Source organism: Rhipicephalus sanguineus, chromosome 8, assembly GCF_013339695.2.
Source record: "Rhipicephalus sanguineus isolate Rsan-2018 chromosome 8, BIME_Rsan_1.4, whole genome shotgun sequence".
Lineage (NCBI taxonomy): Eukaryota > Metazoa > Arthropoda > Arachnida > Ixodida > Ixodidae > Rhipicephalus > Rhipicephalus sanguineus.
The window spans coordinates 103,070,869-103,093,063 of record NC_051183.1 but is presented as its reverse complement, the minus strand read 5'-3'; the positions used below and the strand labels follow the sequence as shown (position 1 = coordinate 103,093,063).

At 47.2% G+C, this 22,195-nt stretch overlaps 1 long non-coding RNA gene across 4 annotated transcripts in view; it reads right to left on the bottom strand.

Annotated features, from left to right (window-relative positions):
• LOC119402276 (uncharacterized) overlaps nucleotides 1-22,195 on the bottom strand; it is a 39,635-nt gene that overhangs the window by 11,866 nt on the left and 5,574 nt on the right. The window contains exons 2-3 of one of the 4 annotated variants that reach the window (XR_007417187.1): nucleotides 3,227-3,462; nucleotides 3,079-3,164 (exon numbers count right to left, since the gene is read on the bottom strand). The exons of 1 other annotated variant lie outside the window; for it this stretch is intronic. This is a non-coding gene — a long non-coding RNA (uncharacterized LOC119402276). Of the gene's footprint in view, nucleotides 1-3,078; nucleotides 3,165-3,226; nucleotides 3,466-22,195 lie in introns of those variants that run through there. 2 more of the 4 variants (XR_005185704.2, XR_007417189.1) reach the window with 2 other exon arrangements.

Sequence of the window (22,195 nt, the reverse complement as noted above, 5' to 3'; positions counted from 1 at the left end):
GCAAGCAGACTTCGCAGGTGTCGCGAAGATCCTCAGCCTATGACAGTAGCTTCCGGAGGTAGGCAACAACAAAAAGAGCAAAGAAAGAAAATTTGCGCAACGAAAATTTTCCTCAGCAATCTTCTTTTTGTGAACGCGTAAATAATCGGCCCAGAATAATAGGACCTAGCCATGGGCAGCGGGCATCGCGTGTAGTGAACAGCTAGACCTAGAGCAAGTCGAAGCGTTTATACTGAACGGCGCCGCACAAATTATCTCACATCTGCGCAGCTGTCATGAATGCGTTTCCAGAACTGCTCACGGTTTAACATTTTATGACTAAGGGTGTCTAAGCGCTTTGGGCTGTAATAATTAATTTGTAGGGCACACTCATTGTCAAAACTAAGGGTAATGTCCGTCTGGCGCCACCAATGACCTCTGCTGTCCCTCGACGTGGGAAAGCACTTAAGTAAAGTAGCAACAAAACATCATCAATTGGGCAGCTTCGGCCACTCATGGCTTAATCATGCCGCACCGCACGTTTTGGCTGTTGAAACGCTGAGGTAAAGGTCGAGATGATAGAGGAAGACGTTATCTGCGACGCCGAAAACATGTGATAGCGGGAAGTGAAATAAACGGCTCGGAAATGATTGAGCTAACTTTTTACAAAAGTTGTTTAGGCACAGTGTGCGTCGAATGGGGAAGATGGTTAGAGCGTACAATGCACGTAATGGAAGGGAAGCAAGCAGGCAGTGAGAAAACAACTGCAATACAGCGCGCCTGCTGATTGTGGCATTTAGTTACAGATTAAGTTGGCCTTCGCTGCATACGAGATGCTTTATTCTGTGTGCAAGGAGAGTTTTGACAAAGTGACCTAAACCATGTGTTCGCGGTGTCTCGCGTTCTTCTGATTAGCGAATACAGGCGGGGTAAGTTGAGGTTATAAGCTGCAAACTGCGTACGCGTTAGGCCTTTAGAGAGCGGCAGCAGCCCACCCCCGCATACGCTAGACACAATTAAAGTTTGAGAATACATTTTTCTTGACGACAAGACACCAGAGCAAAGTTTTACTGCAGGAAAATAATTAGAACTAGATTTACGTGCGATGCAAGCTGATGACAACTATCAATCGCACTGAAGTGAGCGCACACAGCAAGAGTAATTTTGGCCCGTTAAATCTCATGAACAAGGAAAATGAGGACGTACATATTAACATGGTGTTTTCACTGACATAAGCGCTCTTCGATAAAAAATGTCGTCAAAATTAAGGCCTGAGTTCTTTTATCTTTTGAAAATGTACTTTTTTGAAAAAAACTCGCTTCTTTAACTATTTTCTTCTTATTTTGCGCTGCCTTTCGGAAAACGATCTGCCGCATAAATGTTGCAAAGGCTCCTTCAAATACTTGACACTTTTTTGAAGTTTCTGTGTGAAATAGGAAAGGCGCCAAGGTGCATCAAACTTAGCAAACTTTGTTGATTTGGACCGGGTTTGCCACTTTTTTTCACATTTTTTTTCCTTTTGAGGACGGCATAAAAAAGCATGGACACAGTAATGCATATTAAAACCAACAAAAAAATTTTCGACACATTATTTATAGTTCGCGTTAATTCGGCCGTGAAATCCGAAAACATTGCAGTGAACAAAAACAGGAGGTCCGCGCCGCGACCTTCAAATATTTTTTTGGCACGCTGGGAGCGTTTCTTGGAAATAAAATTTTCAGTTCCGTGCACTTTGAATGTGCCCACATAACATATAAAAAACCCAGGCAAAACAAAAATATCGAACGGACAGGCATGTTCGATCTCTCGTGGAATCACCCTTTAGAAGGCGACAGCAGCCCACTTTCGCACACGCTAGAGGCAAATAAAATCTGAGAACACATTTTTCTTGACGAAAAGCCACCAGAGCAAGATTTTGCTGCAGTAGAATAATTAAAACTGAGATTTACGCACAATGCAAGCTGATAACAACCATCAGTCGCACTGAAGTGAGCACACACTGCAAGGGTCATTTTGGCCAGTTATATCTCGTAAACAAAGCAAATGAGGACATATGATATTAAAACCGTGTGTTCACTGACATAAGCGCTCTTCGATAAAAAATTCTCATCAAAATTGAGACCGGAGTTTTTTTTATTTTACTTTTTGAAAATGTACTTTTTTGAAAAAACTCGCTCTTTTAACTATTCTTTTCTTTTTTTGCGCTGCCTGTAGGAAAATTATTTTCCGTATAAATGTTGCAAATGCTCTTTTCTATATTTGACATTGTTTTCAAGTTTCTGTTTGTAATAGCAAAGGCGCCTCAAACTTAGGACCCTTTTTTGATTTCGGCCGTGTTTGCCATTTTTTCACATTTTCTTCTTTTTGAGGACAGCATAAAAAAAGCATGGATGTAATTCACAGTAATGCGTATTAAAACCAGCAAAAAAAATTTTCGACACATCATTTATAGTTCGCGCTAAATTCGGCCGTGAAATCCGAAAACATTGCAGTGAGCAAAAACAGGAGGCCCGCGCCGCCACCTTCAAATAATTTTTTGGTGCACTGGGAGCGTTTCTTGGAAATAAAATTTTCGGTTCCGTGCACTTTGAACGTGCCCACATAACATATAAAAAACCCAGGCAAAACAAAAATTGCGACCGGACAGGCATGTTCGATCTCTCGTGGAATCACCCAGTAGATGGTGACGCAACCAGCGATACATACGCTTCTGAGCAGCTTGACAAGCGTTTTGTGTCTATCTGCGTCCCCGTCTACTGCATTGTAGTTGATTTGCACGTTAGTTCATTATTACCGATGCATTTTATTCACAGAAAATGTACGAGGCGACCAGTGCGTTTAAAAGCAGGCGAATTTTTATGGCGGCAGGCGATTGAACAATCGGTTCAAGCGATGACCTCGCGATATTAACATTTGGGGTTTTACGTGCCAAAACCACGATATGATTATGAGACACGCCGTAGCGGAGGGGCTCCGGAAATTTTGGGAATCTGGTTTTCTTTAACGCGCACTGACATCGCACAGCACCAGGCTTAAATGACACAAATAGAGCAACTACTAGAAGTGTATAACAAAACATCACAGAAAAGCAGATACTACCTGTAGCAGAATCCATACTTGCCTATCAGACAACTTTTCTCGTACATCATCACTGCTGTGTGAACACGCCACCCGGGCTGCCTTACCTGCATAAATGTCATCACACAGTAAGATCACATAGTTACGCAATTTGGCGAGTTGAACTCACCTAGGCATCCGCTGAGACGCACGCTTGTGCTTTACAGTCGCCGTCGTCGTCAGACAAGGCACTGGGCGGTGGACTGTCTGAGTAGATGCACTCGACTGAACCACGCAATAACCGTGAGTAATCAAGAAACGTGGAAAGCACGCCGATCACGCAGCGCTGAGCGCGCAGACAAAGCGACGAGCCCGTTGAGGCTACGACGACACACCACAGAACACCAACACAAAATCTTGACACACCTTTAGGCCGCCCATTCCATCCCACACGCGATACACTTCCAGTCGACGACTGACAACGATGATTGGCACACATAATATCAATAAACACCGCAAATATACAAGCGCGGAACGAACTTATCACGGCACCACGTTCGATTCCACAGTTCCCCACGCCGGTACATTTTTTTTTTATCGCGCTGAACGTGGTCCCGCACGCGTGGTTTTGGTTTGAAGGGATTGGCTCCCGCGCGGCGGGTGATTTGAATTTAGTTGCGTTATATCTCTAATTATCAACTGACAGCAATGATGACCCCACGTAATATCAACAAACATTATATGTATACAAGCACGGAGCAATTTTGTTGTGGTAGGATTTGTTTGTCGAAAATTGTTTTTTTTTTGTGGTGTGGTCCCGCACGCACGTCTTTGGCTTGACGTGATTGGCTCGAGCGAGGCGGGTGATTTGAACTGAGTTACGGAGTGCACACTCTTCCTTGCGTTTTCTGTTCTCGCTCTTCCCCCCTTCTTTATCCTACTCTTACGCGCCTTTGAGGCCCGTATTTAGGGTCTCGTCGTATTTATACTCTGTTCCAGAAGTTCCGTGCAGCACTGTGGAAGCTACAGGCCTTCTCAACCAATCAGGAGGGTGAGCACATCTAAGTGTGCCCTTCCGCGCCATGTCGTCTGCTAGCGGCGAGCGCTGCAGCGAAAGCGGCAAGAGCGTCTCGGGACACTATGCAACTGCGCTGTGAGATGAGCTGTAATTAGGCACTTTTAGCTGAGCATTTACGATCCGCTCCGGCCAAACCGGTGAATGCACATGAACGCGTAGAAGGATCTGTAGTGCGCGTGACAGTTTGTTTACAACTCTTGCGGCGCTGACTTCTCCCGCGACCGTGCGCCCGTCACGAGATACGAGATGCTGCTGGCATCCTTCTCTCCCCTGCCGACCCGCTTGACTACTACCATAGTCCCTCAATACTTTTTTACTGGTCACGAAACTTCGGGCCAAGTTTGGTATAGGGACAGCTCCTCCCGCCAGGGGGCATTACTGCAGTCAAGGGGGCTTTCATCGCGGCCGCTTAAACGGCGTTTTTGGTGCGTCGAGAGGTTTCCGTGGCGGAAACTCGCTCTGGTGGCTTCACGGACATATTTTCGTGTGTTTTTATATACTGATCACCCATCGCGTATAGGCAGCGTGCTCGTACCTGCGCGTAGCGGTCATCAATGTCTGTTCGGTTGCGGCAATGTTCTATTCCTTTCGATCGCGGTGGAATCGGCGTGCAGCCTTGCCCTGCACGCTGATTTAGCAAAGACTGTTTGGTCATGCCTTTTTGAAGGTTTTTATTTTCCTCGAGGCTGTAGCCGACGTCGGCGGAAGAACCGCGACCAACATTGCCAGTACACAGCCGTACGTACGACAGGCGTGAATCCCGCCTCTTCACCGAAAAACATATAGCCGGAGCGACAGCGCGGCACACAGCATGTCTTTGTCATCGTTCGTGAAGCTGCCGCTAACTGTTGTCAAATACGAAAATGGTCACAGGCACACACAGCACCACACACACGCGATAAAACGACGCAAACAAAGCGAACGCAGAGCGCGTCGCCGCGCTGAGCTCGACGAGTGCCTTGTTCGCCGGAGCGACCGTGCGGAACGCAGGACGTCTTCTACATCGTTCGTCACGGTGCCGCTAACTATTCGTCACGTATGAACACGATCAGACGCACAGAAAGCACCACACACACGCGATACAGCACGATGCACAAAAACAAACACACCACGCCGTCGCCTCGCTGACTACTTCGACGAGTGCCGCGGGTGCCCCCCTAACGCTGGTGGCGCCGCCCCGCGGTCAAAGTTGACGACACACAAAGCTCTCCCATAGAGTGACGGGGAAGTTTCGTGACCAGAAAAAAGTATTGAGGGACTATGCTACTACTCTCCTTGGGGGCGGCCCGCGCCGCGGCTTTCTGCTGCCGAGGAACCAGTTCGTGCTTCTCCTCGTCGAGTGCCTATACCAAGTTTGGTTGGCGCGATGCGAGGCCGTTCACGGAGGAAGGGTTCTGGGCCTTCACGAAGTACTTGCAAAAGTGCGGAAGGAGGTTTGGTTCCATCTCTTCCGTGAGCGGTATCGCCTAGGCGCGAAGAAGTTTCTCGAAGACTGGCACCGACCGGCAGTGATCTATAGTGAGTCCAGGGGGCAACTAACCATCCAGCTATGATGGCGGTACATCTAGCAACACGACTCGGCGAGTCGCCACTCGTTTGCATGATTTGTTTACGCCCGGCGCGCCTTCGCGTCCGTGCACGCACTCGCGCCGCGCGATTTGTTTACGTTTTGCTCGGTGGCTTCCTTCTCTCCTTCGGGGGTTCCCTCCTTCCCGAGGCGCGCGCATCGGCGCGCGCCCCCTTCCTTCTCGCTCCTCACGGTGCGAGGAGGCGCTCGCATTTTTTCCCCCTCCGCCCCGAACTCGTTTCCTCCGCTCGCCGCGCTTTCACCGTAGCGTGAGTGCATTTGTTGTCGTCTGCTCGCGCACCCTTTTTGCGCGAGCAATTCAAGCCGCTCGCTGGCCGGAAACCAGCAGGCACAACTTTGCTACGTTTGTCTCGTGCACGACGATCTTTTTCGTCGCGACAGACCGTAGCGTACCCGTAAGCGTAGAACGGGAACCGAGGGGCCGCGAGAGATGTTGCGTCTGCTCGGCGCTTCGCGCTGAGCGGGCGCGGCACCCTTGTCCGGGGAGGACCGTTCGCTCAAAACAAAAAGATCCCGCTCTGTAACCCGGGGCGGGAACCCTACCAGAGCGGACGTATTTGGATGATGAGGGGTTGATGAGTTATAAACTCTGGGACATGGTGCTTTCGAGTGCCAAGCTCCCCTTCCTTTCTGACAACGGTAGAGTGCGACCATCCTCCTCTTTTTTTCCCCTTCACCCTCCTACCTCTCTCTTTCATGCCCCTACCCTTGTCGGCCTGTCCTGTGCGACGCTTCAGGACGCGCTGCATCTCGCAGGCTGTGACGATCGCCGCCGCTCTGCCCTCGCTCTACCCTCGCTACTGCTATGTTACTCTGCTTCCTTCATGACGCGAGCCTAGTCTAGCGGCTTTGAAACGCACCAAGAACACACTCATACATGCGCACGAAACGGTCCGTTATCGGAAGGATCATAAATAGCGATGGAAAAGAACAAAAAGCACACCAGTAGAGGCTCATCGCGAAGCGTCATTCGCTAACCCCACTTTTTTAAATGCGAAGCATTTCTTAGCGAACTTCTGCGATTTTGAGCGTATCTATCTATCTATCTATCTATCTATCTATCTATCTATCTATCTATCTATCTATCTATCTATCTATCTATCTATCTATCTATCTATCTAGCCGCCTACGACTTTGTGCTCTCCTGGCCGTTTCGTTAATCGGATGTATACCAAAATTGGTGTGGCATAACATGACCTTATTACGAACATAAATGACAGGTCATAGCATGAAAATCATGACATGCATGTCATGAACAGCATGATTTACATTCCACGGCCTTGGGGCTCTTGCGACCGTACCGTTAGTTTCATATATACCAAAATTGGTATGGCGTGACAAGAGTCCATGACAAACATATGACAGGTCCTGACATGCAACTCATGACCCGCATGTCATGTGCAGCATGATTTACGTGACATGGTCTCGGGGCGCTCGCGGCCGTTTAAATGAATGGATATATACGAAAACTGGTATGAGGAGACATTTCTGTATGACAAACATAACTGACACGTGGTAACATGAAAATCATGACATGCATGCCATGTACGACATGATTGACATGTTTTGCTCATGGCGCACTCGTGGCCTTTTCGCTAGATTGATATACACCAAAAATGGTATTACTCGACGCGACTGCATGACGAACGTAAATGAGAGGTGGTAACATGAAAATCATGACATGCAAGTCATGTACGACATGATTTACATACCAAGCTCATGGTGCCCTCGCGGTCGTTTCGCTAGACTGATATACACCAAAATTGGTGTATATCATACAGGCGACGCGCCTGTATGACGAACATGAATGACGGGTGGTAGCATGAAAACCATGATATGCATGTCATGTATGTCATGATTTATATGTCACGCTCATGGTGCATTCGCGGCCGTTTCGCTAGCTTGTCATACACCAAAATTGGTATTGCCTGATGTGACTGTTATTGATGATGATGATGATGATGATGATGATGTGACTGTATGACGAACCTAAGTGACAGGTGGTAACATGAAAACCTCACTCAACTTCACTTCGTTTTCTCACCCACACATGGCTATGCTATATATACATGGCTGTGCTATACATGGCTTCGCCTATACGTGACGCCAAGTGACATGAGACGACGACAGCATACGATGACGACAGCCCTGGCCTCTAAAGCGCTCTGCACTTTAAAAATTACAACATCTCCCGCTAAAGGGGACCATGAGGCGATGCGAAGCCGGAGCACTTGCACGATCGCGTTCCGTTGGCGTTCGTTGGGCATGCTACCGACCTCGCGTCGTGGAACCCGAAGAGGAACTCTACGCGCGTCGTGTCTTCCCTCTAGCCTGGCCGTTAATTCTCTCAGGGCGAGCGGTGAACGCGGTCGTCAGGCGCGAGAGGGGGGGGGGGAGCGAAGAAGAGGAGGGAGAGGGGGAAGAGACGCGCATGCGCTCATCGCGGCGTTGCGCAGGAGAGGGGCACACCATCTCCCGCTAAAGGGGGCCATGAGGCGATGCGAAGCAGCGTTTCGGCATGTCGAGCCCGCGTTTCAGAGGGGGAGTGGACAGAGGAGGAGAGAGGGGGAAAGGGAGAGTGGGGGAAGGTCTGTGGAGAGGATTTGCGCATGCGCAGTAAGGGTGGTCACGCCGCACACAGTTTGAGCCCCGCCATAAGATGCTTCGCAACTAAAAATGCCTTTAACGAAGAGAAACCATGCACATGAATATATATATATATATATTAGAGCTGTGCGAATAGCAAAATTTTGGGTGCGAAGCGAATTCGAATATTGAAGTGTGAGTGCGAATCGAATCGAATATTTTTCGAATAATTCTCGAATATTTCTAGAATATTTTCGAATACTTCGAAGCTAAATTGCAGAAAAAAAAGTTGAGAGGATTCCTAAGCATATTCTTATGAGATAGCAACATGAAAGTGTTTCTTTTCACTAGGTTGATGAAGCACTGGCGGGGTGGTGTTTCATAGTTGTCTTATCAAGAATGAGGCAATGTAGAGGCCGAATTGTATTTATGTACATGGTTTGGTGCAACCAAAGTGTTGCCGATAACACTTTACACGTGATAGGCGAAGATGCCGTTTCCTCAGCCTCTCCTCCTCTTTCTGTGGAACTTCTGTGGAAGCCCAACTGATGAGGCGGACAAGTTCCAAATCTGCCTCCTAGACGTCTATATTATAAGAACATCTGAAATTTTGGATGCTAAAAAGCTTCGGCTTCCGATTTTTCACATTTCGTGCCCAAATTTCAGGTCCAAAACAGCATTAATTGAGCCCCCACCTCTGCCACATTTTTCTTCTCCATGTTGGAACCAGCGTTTTCTTGAGTTACGGTAATGCATTTGCGACCGTAACGGAGCTTGAATGGCAGCTTTGCCGCAATACCAGGGTGTGATGAGGTGAAGCATATTGAAAATCTAGGGACCACTTCCAATCGGACGTTGACTGCTTCTTGGCAAAGTTCGACCGTAACGGAGCTTGAAGGCAGCTTTGCCGCAATACCGGGGTGTGATGAGGTGAAGCATACTAAAAATCTAGGGACCACTTTCAATCGGACGTTGCCTTTTGGCAAAGTTCGACCGTAACGGAGCTTGAAAGGCAGATTTGCCCCGATACGAGTGTGTAATGTGGTGAAGCATATTAAAAATTTGAAGGGGTCACTTTCAATCGGGTGTTGTCTGTATTTGTTTTTGGGAAGTTCGAATAGTTCGAATAGTAAAATTCCAGTGCGAATCGAATCGAATAGCAAACACTATTCGAAAAATATTCGAAATTTCGAATATTCGCACACCCCTAAGATATATATATATACATATACTTATAACACGTTCCCCGTGCTTTCCGCCAAGCACCTTGCCTAAAAAAGTAGCCTGGTAACGACGAGGGTTCTTTGGTTGGAAAATAACTCGAAAGGAAGCCACAACATTAATTAGAACTTAATTAGAACACTAATTAGAAATGGAAGCCAACTTTTACGACTTTTAAGTGGCACATTATACAAGGAGACTCTTTCCGTATTTGAAAAACTGACACATGTCTGTTGGCATTTAGGTAAGTTATTGCCGTGTTTGAGTAAAAGGTCAGGCATCCTTAAATTTTACGAACATTTTGTTCGTAGATTTTAAGGAAATTTCTTTCAGTGTAGCCACGAGGCGTCAGCTGCCGGTCTTTTCTTGGTGTGGCGCGAGCCCACGCTTCCAACCTCACTGGGTCACTAGGAACTTTGAAGGTAATTGCCTTCTCCTTGCAGGACGCGTATTCACTGCTGCAGTTCGGCACGACACATTTACGCCCCATCCTGAAGAAGCACTGGTCGAAATCTGCAAAGCACTTTCCTTTGTCGCGGCGTGAAAAGCGCGCGCAAACATCGAGGAGTGCGCAACGGCGCAACGCGCGGAAGTCACTGAGAGCGCTAAAGAGAAATAAAACCGGCAAATCGCGAAGGGAACTTTCCCTCCAAAGGCCACCTACGCATGCGTGCGCAAACATGCGAGCGAAGAGCGGGGGGCGCGTGCATGCGGCGGCGGACGTCGTCTGCTCAGGGGTCACTACTAGCAGTTCGTTTCAAGCACTGTATGGCCTATAATTCTGGCAGTATCGATTAGGAACTGCAGCTAAAATATATGTCATATCTATCGATTGATGTTACAGACAGAAATCTTAGAAATTTTACATTGTACGAGGCGCTATCACGATTTTTATGCCTCGCGTCCATAGAAGAGCGTGTAAAAGATTGCAACACGCCGAAAGCGTCATCTGTCGTGCTTCGGCGTAAACCGCATTCCCCGTGACGCTATCGCGCCGCCCTCGCGCGCTGCCGCGGCTTAGAGATTCTCCTCCTCAAATATTTCTTACTCCGTGGTCATGAAAATGACGCTAGACAATTTTTTGTGCGCCACGGCATCAAACACTTCAGTGTTAATATATGATTTTATTTCATTTCAAAGAGAGAATTGAGATTGCGAAGAGCTAGAACTACGCACCACATTATTGCAAATATTGTGCCTAACAATATCATACCCCAAATAAAATGAAGCCTGAAAACAAATTTTATTTATTGATTTGATAGCAGCACTGCCTATATCACAAGATATCATTGCAGTTAAGCTACACACATAAATGCGAAAGACGACCGATAAAATCACTATACAGGGAAAAACAATACTATGTGAAAATCAGTGCTATCTAGGCGAGAGGTACCAGAAAAACTGCAAGTTGCGAAAATTACAATTACTGCCGGACAACTTATTATTTTTTATTAGACGGGCATCCCACCGACACTGCGAAGAAATTTCCGAAAGCAGTGCCATACATTTGAATGTGGCATGCCACAAATCCGATGACCTTTAACTTTACAAAACTCAAACTTCCGGTCTTCAGAGGCCAGGCAGGTCGTTTATAATCCGCAAGATTAATACACTACAGCCACTATGTCTAAGCCTTCCAAAGTGACCTCTTGAATCAATCATATATGATAGGTACACAGCGAAAACGAGTGAGACTTAAGCCTTGTATCTAAGAGTTTCTAACTGTTCTGATCACTGTGAAATTTATAATTTGTAGCAGCTGCCGACATCTGAGAGGCATGCATAACTTTTGACATGCATGACTACGCGAACGCGCCCCACGTTCTACCCCCTTGACGGCGTAAAAAAATGAGTTAAAACGTGTGCCCCCCTCTCTCTTGTTTATTTATTTACGCGTGTCCGCACAACTACACCGATTCGCCACGTTAGTTTGACCATCGTTTTTGCACTTGCTCTCTCCTCATCCACCTTCGTGGCTGGGGGGAATGTACGAAGCACGCACATGTGCTCAGGTGGCACGTTTTTGTCTTGGAAAAGACAAAAACACTCGTCGGAAACGCATGCTTCAGCGACACCCCTGTACAAGAATTTTTCATCTCTTCGAGCGCCTCGGTCTTGTCCTGACCTTCTTCCTCGCTTAGCCTATAATCACCTGGGGACTTGTGTTTCTTCGTTTCTGTGTGTAGATCATTCACGCTACCGAGCATTACGATTTTGAATTTTTGTTAGAGGCCAACATATGCTAAGCAAGTGCGTATCTAACGTGGAGCGAAACTAGGTGCGGCCGGAAGTTTGGAATAAAAACAGGACATTATCGTCAAGATAGCAGATAAATATTTTCAATTTTCAATTGCGAAAGGCGATTTCCATCACAAGGTTGAAAGTTGCTCATGATTGGAAAGCCCGAGAAACATTCTGGCAGATACGTAGAACGTGTTGGGTAGGGCGAAAGCTTTCTTCTCACCGAAATTTTCAGCCGTCATTACTTGCCAATGGCCGGAGCAAAGACACCGAGATCACTATTGAAGGATGTTTATCCGACGCGTCGGTTACGTAAAGTCGGTATGGTTACAGGACCATGGGTACATTGGAATTTTGTCTACAGAACTGCACACACGTGAGAGGCATCTAGTATGACTGACATATTGGAACATAGAGATGAAATGAGCTTCGCGTAGACCACAAGCATAAGCCCTTACTCACCTGCTCCCAAAGTCAGTTTCCTTTCTTTCCCAAATTGCAGACAAGCCCCCCGCACAACACTCACTTCAATCGAGTAATAGATACCAGAGCCTGGTACTTAAGTTTGAAATCTACAAGATTGGCGAAACCCACTAATACTTGCATCACAACGATATCACGGACATCTCGCTCATTGGCTACTTTATTTTTCTCAGTAGTGCATCAATGCGAAGCTGGGTATTATAATTGACAAAAAACACTTCAGCCTTGGCACATCGGTTCATTGGCGCCTTTCAGTGCCAAGCAAAACAGTCTGATTACGTTGAACGGAGGATCGCCGCATTGGTTGCCGCTGCCCAAATTGTGAACATTGTAGAGAAGCCACGCAGTACGTTCACGGTAGCCTCCGTTCTTTACGGTCTTGTTGAACTGCGAGTGATGAAATTTTGTGCATATAATTCTAGTGCTTTTAGTAAGAGGTTCTGCAAGCATTACTAACCCCCCCCCCACCAAAACAGAAAAACAGGCACACAAAAACCGCTATTCTTAACTTAACGGAAGACAAATTCGTAAACAAGGGGTGTAGTGGAGTGGACGTTTCGACAATCCCACTTGTCTTCTTCAAGGCTGCGACTGTGTTGCAGCCCTGAAGAAAGCAAATCCGCTTGTCGAAATGTCTGCTCCAGCGCACCTCCTGTTTGCGAATTTTTCACCACAATATTCTACCTTCTCCTGACTTGTGCCTTTTTTGGGGTTTACTCTTAAGTGAATAATTTTATTTTGTACGAAACGACAAACTTGTACATTAAGATGGACATTAAGTGGTACATATGGAAAAGCGTACGTGTCACCAGGCAAAAGAAAAACTGATCTTGCAGCCGTTATGGGAGTGAATCAAGAAATTTAACCTATTTCCCCGATCGCAACTACTCGGGCATGCGCACAAATATTTATCGTAATAGCAGAACTGGAAAATGTGCAATATTTTCTATGGTAATCACACAGTGGGCCTTATGCAAATTAGATTTTTTTCAAACATGATGAATGGCAGTCTCCGTAAGCAATGGCCAACTGATCGAAGATTACTTTATTAACGCTATAATTATGTTCCTTTACTCTGTGGTTTGTGCACATCTGTCAATTTGAACAACGTGTGCTCTCTTGCACAATAGCAGTATGATATAGATAACGTTTTCAAAACAGGCTAAAGAGTGACTTCAGTGTATTTAATTTGTGAAGACGCTCACAGTCAACCCATTCAGGAGCAGCAAAAAATAGCGCCGACATATCAATGGTAGTAACCTGCCCTTCACAACTAATAAGTGTGATCGTGTTGTTTCGTTGGTGAAAATTCCCCATTGTTTTGGAAAGGCACCTCACGCCTGAAAGCCAGCTCCTTGCCATAGCAAAAAAGCAAAAAAAGCTGCTAACGTACTATTAACAATGTGTTGATATGTGAGTGGCAAGCTGCTATAAACTAAGAAATTTGTAAGGATAGCTCAAACCCTGTAGGACAGCTTGTCCAGGATCAACCATAGGTAAAAATTGATTGAGCAATTAAAAAAGCGATACAATAGTTATTGCAAATATGTTGTATTTTTGGTAGTAATACAGAGACCCCATGCGTGTGCTCACCTTTAGTGCCAATGAATTATTGAACTCGCTCAGTGCGAGAACTTTCGACGTGTTAGAAGTGACACCGTACGCGAATATTGGATAGGCGAGGTAGTTCTCGGTGCCACCGGCGTAATTCGTTTGCTCGCAGAGCTGAAAGAAATGGACATAAAAATGTTTCACAAAACCACCTTCGTACACTTTAAGTACCTGAAATCTTAATGTCAATCAAAAATAATGGCTAATTTGTCAGAGGCACAATAGTCATGGAGAGCGGACGCTGGTCAGCACGCGCTGAATGCATCTACAGAGTGTTCGCTCGTCCCGTGACATGAATGAGTGGACCATTATTGAAGTTCAACAAGTTTTCAGCAGCGAAAGCAGCAAAGTTTACATGGTGTCTATCCGACGACCGGCAAACTTTACAGCTATTGATGTGAGCGCGATAGCCTCGTCGCTCTACTTCGGGCAACACCAAATGTTTTCATGACCAGCCTCGGCGGCAGAAACTGCACGACGGCTTCACTTACATCATATCACAACATTGCGATTCGTCTGCAATTCTATCAGATTCACGTGTGACGCTCTGGCACTGTGAACATGTCTTCTCCGGCGCAGGATCAAGAAATTATCTTTTAATCTATTCAAATTAGGTTTCAATCTGTCGTATTGTTCAAACGCTCTCCTGGCACTTCTGATGCAAAGAAGTAGCCTTGGCAAGTAAAATAGTGAAATTACCATTTAACGAAGTTTCAGTATAACAAAGTAAATTGTGGAAGTTAACGACTATGTTTTATTGAAGTTTTACTGCAAATGCTAAGCGACAACTTTGCTGTGTGTTTCTACAGAAACCAAGATGCAGCGATGCATTATGTGAATACAGACGAATTTTAAAGGCACCCACCACTCGTCTTTCTACCTTCCTTACGGACACGCATGGCTTGTAAACGGCGTCATGTAATGACCCAGCGGTACTGTTCATGAAGTACTGCAGGACGGACAGTTCGAAGGACAGGCCTGTTATTATCGACGGATTCGTGAATTCTGTTTACGGTGACGCCACGAACCAATTATGCACCTGAAAATAGATGTCCTTGAAATTAACACTTCTTTCCTTCATTCATAGCGAGGGTCTCGTTCTGGCAGACTTCATGCTTTCATTTAGTATGCGAGGGATTATTGGTCAGCTACCAGCTCGTAATAAGTTCACGTGCTACGTGACGCCAACAGGCAGAAAAGAGTGTTCCACACTCGCCGTCATGGCTACTGGCGGCGGACTGACTGACGCTCCCACGTTTAAATGCACACATATACCCTGTAAAGTGGACGAGGGGATGGCCGCCGCGATAGCTCAGTTGGTAGAGCATCGGACGCGTATTCGAAGGTCGCAGGTTCGGTCCCTGCCCACGGCAAGCTATCTTTTCGTCCACGTTTCTTTCTTCACAATTAGCTTATATTTATTACTAAAAAACATCCCCTATACTTTCCTTGGCAATATTGTCTGTTGGTTCTCGTAATATTGTGTATAACACGAAAACGAGCCCTTGAAATTAACACTTCTTTCCGTGGTTATTTAATGTAATTTGCAGGTCAGTTAAACACAAAATATGCGCTTGTGTCGACTTGATATGTTGGGATGTCCTAATAATTGGGGGACCATTAAGCTTCGCCTTTAAAAGTTGAACTTGATAGCGAAATCCGGCCCGTAGTGCGCACTTCGACCACCAAGTGCATACTTATTAATGTTGTTGTTACACACACACGCACACAGAGGCACACACGCGCGCGCGATGTATATATCTAGAGCACTTCCCTGTGCTAGAGTCGAGACATGTTTCTGACAATGCCTCAGAGATGACAGCCTATTACGCCTCCTCTAGAAAGGAGGTCTTGGCTTCATATGTTTTTGCGCTAGATGGACATAGTTGTCCATTTTTGGAGCTGTTTGAAAGTTCGTCTGTGTTTTTAGCGGCGACGGCTGCACCATCTCGGCTTTTTTCGAAGCATGGTGTCGCGCAAAAACGTAGTTTGATGGCCTCGCCAATGCGCCTAAAATCGCCGAATGGGCTCATTTTCGTAGTGACACGTGCCGAAGAAAATGCGTTAAGGAGACTCCTTCCACTACATGGCATTTATATAGTGTTTTTCCGAAGCTCTTGGAAGTAACAACATGGCTTTGTGGTAGGACACCTGCTTGCCACGCAAACCACCCGTGTTCGATCTCAATGGACCGAAGATTTTATTGTATATTTTATATGCATCTTTCTCGAATTTTCGGTCACGTACGATTTTTCGCTCACAAGCGACGCCGTCGCCGACCGCGGAATTTCCGCGAAACGAGCTTGTAACGCTGTTTCGTTAATTTAAAAATTGGTGGTTGGGACAAAACAGAAGAATGAGGGTGTCAGCCAGCCTAGATATTTGAGGGTTGGCATTTTTGAAAAGATGTGCTAGACAAATAGAATTGGAGGCGGGCCAGATAAACATTCGTAAGAGGTCATATTTGTAAACTTGGGGCTTGGTCAAAAGATATTTTTGAGGGTTTGCCAACTTGTATTTGAGGATGAACTTAATGGAGGCTTGTTCAGTGGGTTAATACCAAAGCTTCGAGATCGGTGGAAGTGACAGTGTTGGGGGTGGGCCAACTTGAAAAGGTGGCATTGGGCTAAATGACTCACTATGAGATGAGCCAACATCACTATACGTTAAGGCTGATTTAAAACGTGGAAGCCATGTGAAGTAAATAATTAGCGTGATGGCTACAGAAAATGAGAGACTGCTTAAATAAATTTTTTGGTACTTTGTGAGCTTGGAAATATCGGGTGGACAAACACATGCTTGAATGTCTGACAAAATAAAGATATCGAAGTAGTGATGAATTCACAAATCTGAGCCATGAGCCTGCTTGCGAAGTTAATGGTAGATCATTATCAAAGAAATGTGGGTTGGCTACAATCGAAAAATAATGACCAGGGACTAATTGAAAATTTGACTTTTCGTCGAGTTAAAAATTTGTGGAATGAACCAGCTTGATATTTGGGGATAGTGCAAGTAGAAAAGTACATTTTTGACCAAACTAGCGATTTCATGGTAGTTTGTTTGCAAGCTGGAGAAAAGTAAGAGTAAAGATGTTGGCCGGGAAGCTTCATGTTTTGGCAGTTCGCTAGTTAGGGCCGTGCCTATTCAGACATTTGGGAGCACGAAATGTTATTGGTTTTTCTGTAAACCAATATCAAGAAGCTTCAGTTGGAACACCGAAATAGCTTGCCGTGGGCCAAATGAAATAATCATTGAGCAATACAGTTGCATGGGTTGGGTTTATGACAACATGAAATTAATGTGTGGAGCTACATGAAATTTGTGGTAGGCCGAATTACGGGGTACTGAGGCACGATCACACAGGCCATACATCGAGAGTAACAATGCAGACTGCCAAATTGTTCACACTGTACAGTCGAATACGACGCTCAATGGAATTGATATTACAAGACAACAGCGCTATCATATAGCAGCATGGTAACGTAAGCGGCGAAGGGGACTTCTTACATGGTACAAGAAAACTCACCAGTCCAGTGAAATGTGGGTTAAAGGTTGTTATCATACTGGAGGTGCTGCAATACAGGATACATTAGAAGTGATCCATCCGGTCGAAATTATGGAAATGTATATATATGCCATGAAAGTGCTGGAACGGGAGAAAGATGAATGCGACATCATGCCTGAGCAGCACCTTTTGATATGAGAATAACCGAGCAAATATAGCGGTTGTAGGCGCACGCAAATAGCCCAAAGAATACGACACTAATCCACTATATATGCATTTTGTGATAGGCTGCAGTAGGTAGTGCTAGCACCGTTGCATCAAGATATATATATATATTATATATATATATATATATAATATATATATATATATATATATTGTAATGGCGAAGAACGACAACGGGCTCTGGCGCGAGAGCAGGATGCGCGAAGAAGAGAAGAACGAGGTTCAGAATAGACAGCCGGCCTATTGAACAGGCGTTGTGTCTATGTCTCTCGTTTCTCGTCATTACAATGGCGCAGTCGTCGAACGGCTTGGCGGACCCCAGCTGTTAGCTTGAGGTAACGCGTCTTCTAGAGGAACGCCATCACGCTTCCTCGCTGATGGAACCGCAGGTAGCCCACCGCGGCAGCATCCATCCCACCACCGAGCGGACGGCGTCCCGGCCCTCCGTTGTGTTTCCGGGGAACTACTTGTCCGGTGACGCACTACTTCGCGGCAACAATGAGCACGGGCTCCTCTCGCCCAGGGACGGCGTACATGCCTCCTCGCCACCACCTGCCAATCTGTCGGCGCTTCAGGCACCGTCCGTGGACGGCGTCCAGGCCTCCTCGGCGGCTCCAGCCCCCCTTCCTCGACGCCGCAGTACCAATTCACAACTTGACATCGAACGGGTTCCGGTTGCCCCGGAACGCGGTTGACGCTTTCAATGGCAAGGCTCCCCTTGCCCACGACTCTGACTAGATCTGAGTTTCCACTGACGCCGTCAACGCGTACATGGCCATGGTTGTGCCACCGTGAGTACCGGAGCCGTTGTATTCCCCGCAGATGCCGGCCTGCTCTCGGTGCGGATCACCCGACAGCGCCGAGGAGCTGCTGCGTACTATCGCGCAAGTCCGCGTCGCGACTAACGCGTTGACAGCGTCAATCTCCGTGCTGTGTCCTACCGCCTTAGCCAGCACTGCACTCGCTCAATGCCGCGTTGGCAGCCGCCGCCTCGCAAGACCATGAACAGAGCTCACCCGAGAGCCGCAGAGCGCTGGGGTATGCCCTCACGGAGCTTTCAAACCAACTCGGCTGGTTGGCGTCGTCATGCTCCGGAGTTTCGCCTACCGTATCACCATCACCGGCTGCCAGCGAACTACCGGAATTCCGCGGCTTCCAAGACGACGCCGGCGATTGGGTGGCCACCGTCACGCTCTTGGAGCTCGCGAGCGTGGACGGACCAACAAAAATGGTGCGTGGCCATCGACCGCCTTCGTGATGCTGCCAAAGCATGGCACAACTACGAAGGCGTGAAACAACAATCCTGGCATCATGGTGTGCAAGATTGACGACTGTTTTTCGACCACTTTCTCATGCCTGTGATTCCCTCCCTGCCGACTCAATTTATACCACGGATGGGAGAGGTGAGGCACACCACCTCGACGTGGCACCTCGACCCTCCACCACCCTGCCCTCCCTCGGTGACCGAGATCAAGAGCCGCGTCATGACTGTGTAGCTGTGCCCTGCACCAACGTCCCCGCTCCTGAGCCCCGGCCCGATGGTACAGCGTGTCCTGCAGCTCCTTCACAGGAAGCTTCGCGGAACGTTCCGCGCCAGACACCGACACAGGCCGCCAGGTGCACTTGTCGCGACCCACCTCATCACCTTCCTTTCTCGTGACCAAGCCTGCCTCCAAGTCACACAAGTCGATTACGCGAGCCCCAGGCTTATCTTCACCTTGGCAAGTGGACAAGCCGGCTCCTCGATTTGGCAACACGATACCCGTTGATAAGCTGGACGAGCCAATTCCAGCAATCGGTATTAATGTGCTCTCAGACCCACCGGAGTTGCGTACGCGAAGTTCAGGGCAGTCATTGGCCGAGTGCGCAGACAGTCACCTTTCCTTGAGTAAGGGCCAAGCTGCTGGTACAAGAGACCGACCAGTACAGCCCGTGTGCGCCGATGGCGTCCGCAGTGATGCTGTCACATCCATGACTCTGCAGCCGACGCTTCTACCACATCGCAGACGCGCACAGGGAAGTGCTTGCAGGGACGTTCCCATCCCTTTCAAGGATGTCACTCTGATGGAGGCCGGAGAGACCAACACGGATGCAGACATCGATGGCATGCCACTTCGATCAAACTGCCAGCCGCTCGGGTCGTCTTCCGTCGCTCACCAAGTTAGGCCACATCGCGACCGATGCCTTCCGCGACCCCCCCGACACAGCCAGCATCGCCCCCCAGAATGTTCGGCAGCTCTGCAAGACAAGTCACGGCGTTCACAAGACCAACCACCGCGGTACAGTCAATGCCGACCGCCAGAGATAGTTTCAGCAGCTGTCCCTGCAGTGTCGCAGCGTGGCCTTGACCGACCTCTGCGAGGCAGCCAGTGCCGCCCACCAGAGACACTGTCGGCATCTGCGGCCGCTCGCAGTCGTGGCCGAGTGTAATGGCGAAGAACGACAACGGGGCTCTGGCGCGAGAGCAGATGCGCGAAGAAGAGAAGAACGAGGTTCAGAATAGAACAGCCGGCCTATTGAACAGGCGTTGGTCTATGTCTCTCGTTTCCTCGTCATTACAATATATTATATATATATTATATATATATATATATATATATATATATATATATTGGTTGTTGCAGCAGAAGTGTGCCACAGTACCAACGATTTAAAATAAAGTGGTCACCGCCACTTAATGAAGCGTAGGAGAGTGGTGAATTGGGCTACCGTAAAATGCCGCGCAAGCGCCCCCCTCCCTTATCGGGAGGTCTCAAATAGGCTCTAGTGACCGAGGAAGCACCTCTTCCCTCCCCCCTCCTACCCCTCGGCCACTTTTTTTTCAGGACGAGCATTCTTGTGTAAAGAACCACAAGAATGAGTACACTGAATGCGTATCTAATGTTGTTTATGAAATTCCGTTGTCATGTGGCCGGTCGTATATGGTCAAACGGGTCGCTGTTCAATGGTTTGAAAGGGACGAGGGGAATAATACAGTAATAATGCAAACATTATTAGCAACATGGATGGACATTTTTTTTAATTTTTTAGCGGCTCTCCCTCTCCATCCTGAATTTCGGCCAGGGACCGAGCAAGCGCTCCCCCCTCCAAATCTGGTCGGATTATCCTTCACCAAGAGGGGGGGGGGTCTTGCTCGGCATTTTACGGTGGCTGGTTTCTTGTGCTTCATATTACGAGATGAAATTGTGTCTCTGCTTAAGAAGGCACATGTTCTAGCTTTGCATCAGCTTCGCTTATTATTTCTGTTAGTCTACTTTCAGCTATTCTGCGTCGTTTTACTTCTCACGCCTTTCTCATTGATAAACTTTGTTTGAAACTTCGCAAGGTGTTGAATAAGCCAGTTGTGAGTTTGCGCACCAGCTGTGTTGTGTAAAGTTCATCTGATGTCTTAATTTCATCTGAGATAAGATGCGCACATTCCTTCTAAGTATTTGCCTACCAAATGTGTTATTGGTGCACACTACGTATATATTCGTTAACATTTCGTTAAAAGGAACTCAGTTTAGCCGAAAGGGCGGGACATGAATGTGATAGCGACAAATGTGAATGTTATACGAAAAGTCTAACACTTCTGATTTAGGATCGGATATCGTGTACCTCTGCAAAAACTCTTGTGTAAAGAAATACGGCCGCTCCCGTGAGTAAAGTGGTTTTCGTGTTGCCTACCATCTCAACGCGAAGTAAGCGGTGAGAGCACGTCATGTACGAGGGTATAGGGGCCTTCCACTAATGTATGTCGAGATAGAGCGCATGCGATCGCGCCGTTTTTGATGAATGTCCGCAGTTTATACCTCAGTGACGCAGCCCTACTCCAGCACCCCTTCATAATTCTTCGCCCGACGAAAGACGGGCGACGGAGATGACCGGCACGTTTCATCTCTGCTTCAGCCGTGTTCGTCAGCCGCGCTCGCACGCTTTTATATTCCCTAGATCATACGATGGGCGGGGCGATGTTATCCACTTGAACTTTATATGGAACATGACAGCGACGGCATTAGCCCGCCGAGAGTGGCCATATAGGAGCTATCGCAATAAAATACAAATCACAGCGTCCCTAGCTTCCTCTTAAACATCACCACCCAGTTCCGGTATTGCATCGTTATTCCTGTTTACCCTTTCTCAGCTCTTCTTAAACGCATCTCAGCAAGCGTTATGCACAAGTACAGCGGGAAGTACGAAAACCTACTGATAAAGGAGATGTTGCACGCTGTTCGGCATTTAAAATTCGCGCGAACATTGCCTTGTGCATGTCACGCGGACTAATCTCGAAAAGGAGGAGAGAGAGGAGTGCGCTTCAGTCTACTTACTTCACCACGTTGATGAAATACTCTCTGAATTTCGCTATAAAGCCACCAGCATAGCCGTAAGATCCGATGGCGACAAACAGCCTTCGCGGTTTCGTCCCCGCCTTGGATTTCCTTAAGTCTCTGAAACATAAAATATAAAGTGAAACAGTGTCCCTATCAGACACAACCTTACTGAAAACAAATAGACAGTTAGGCCAGGCATGTAGGAGGCGCTATTTAGTCTGTTATTTGTGTATAGGTAATTATGATATAAATGTGATGAAATATAAAGTGGAAGTAAAGAGAACTTGTCGCCGGCAGGGGCCGAACCTGCG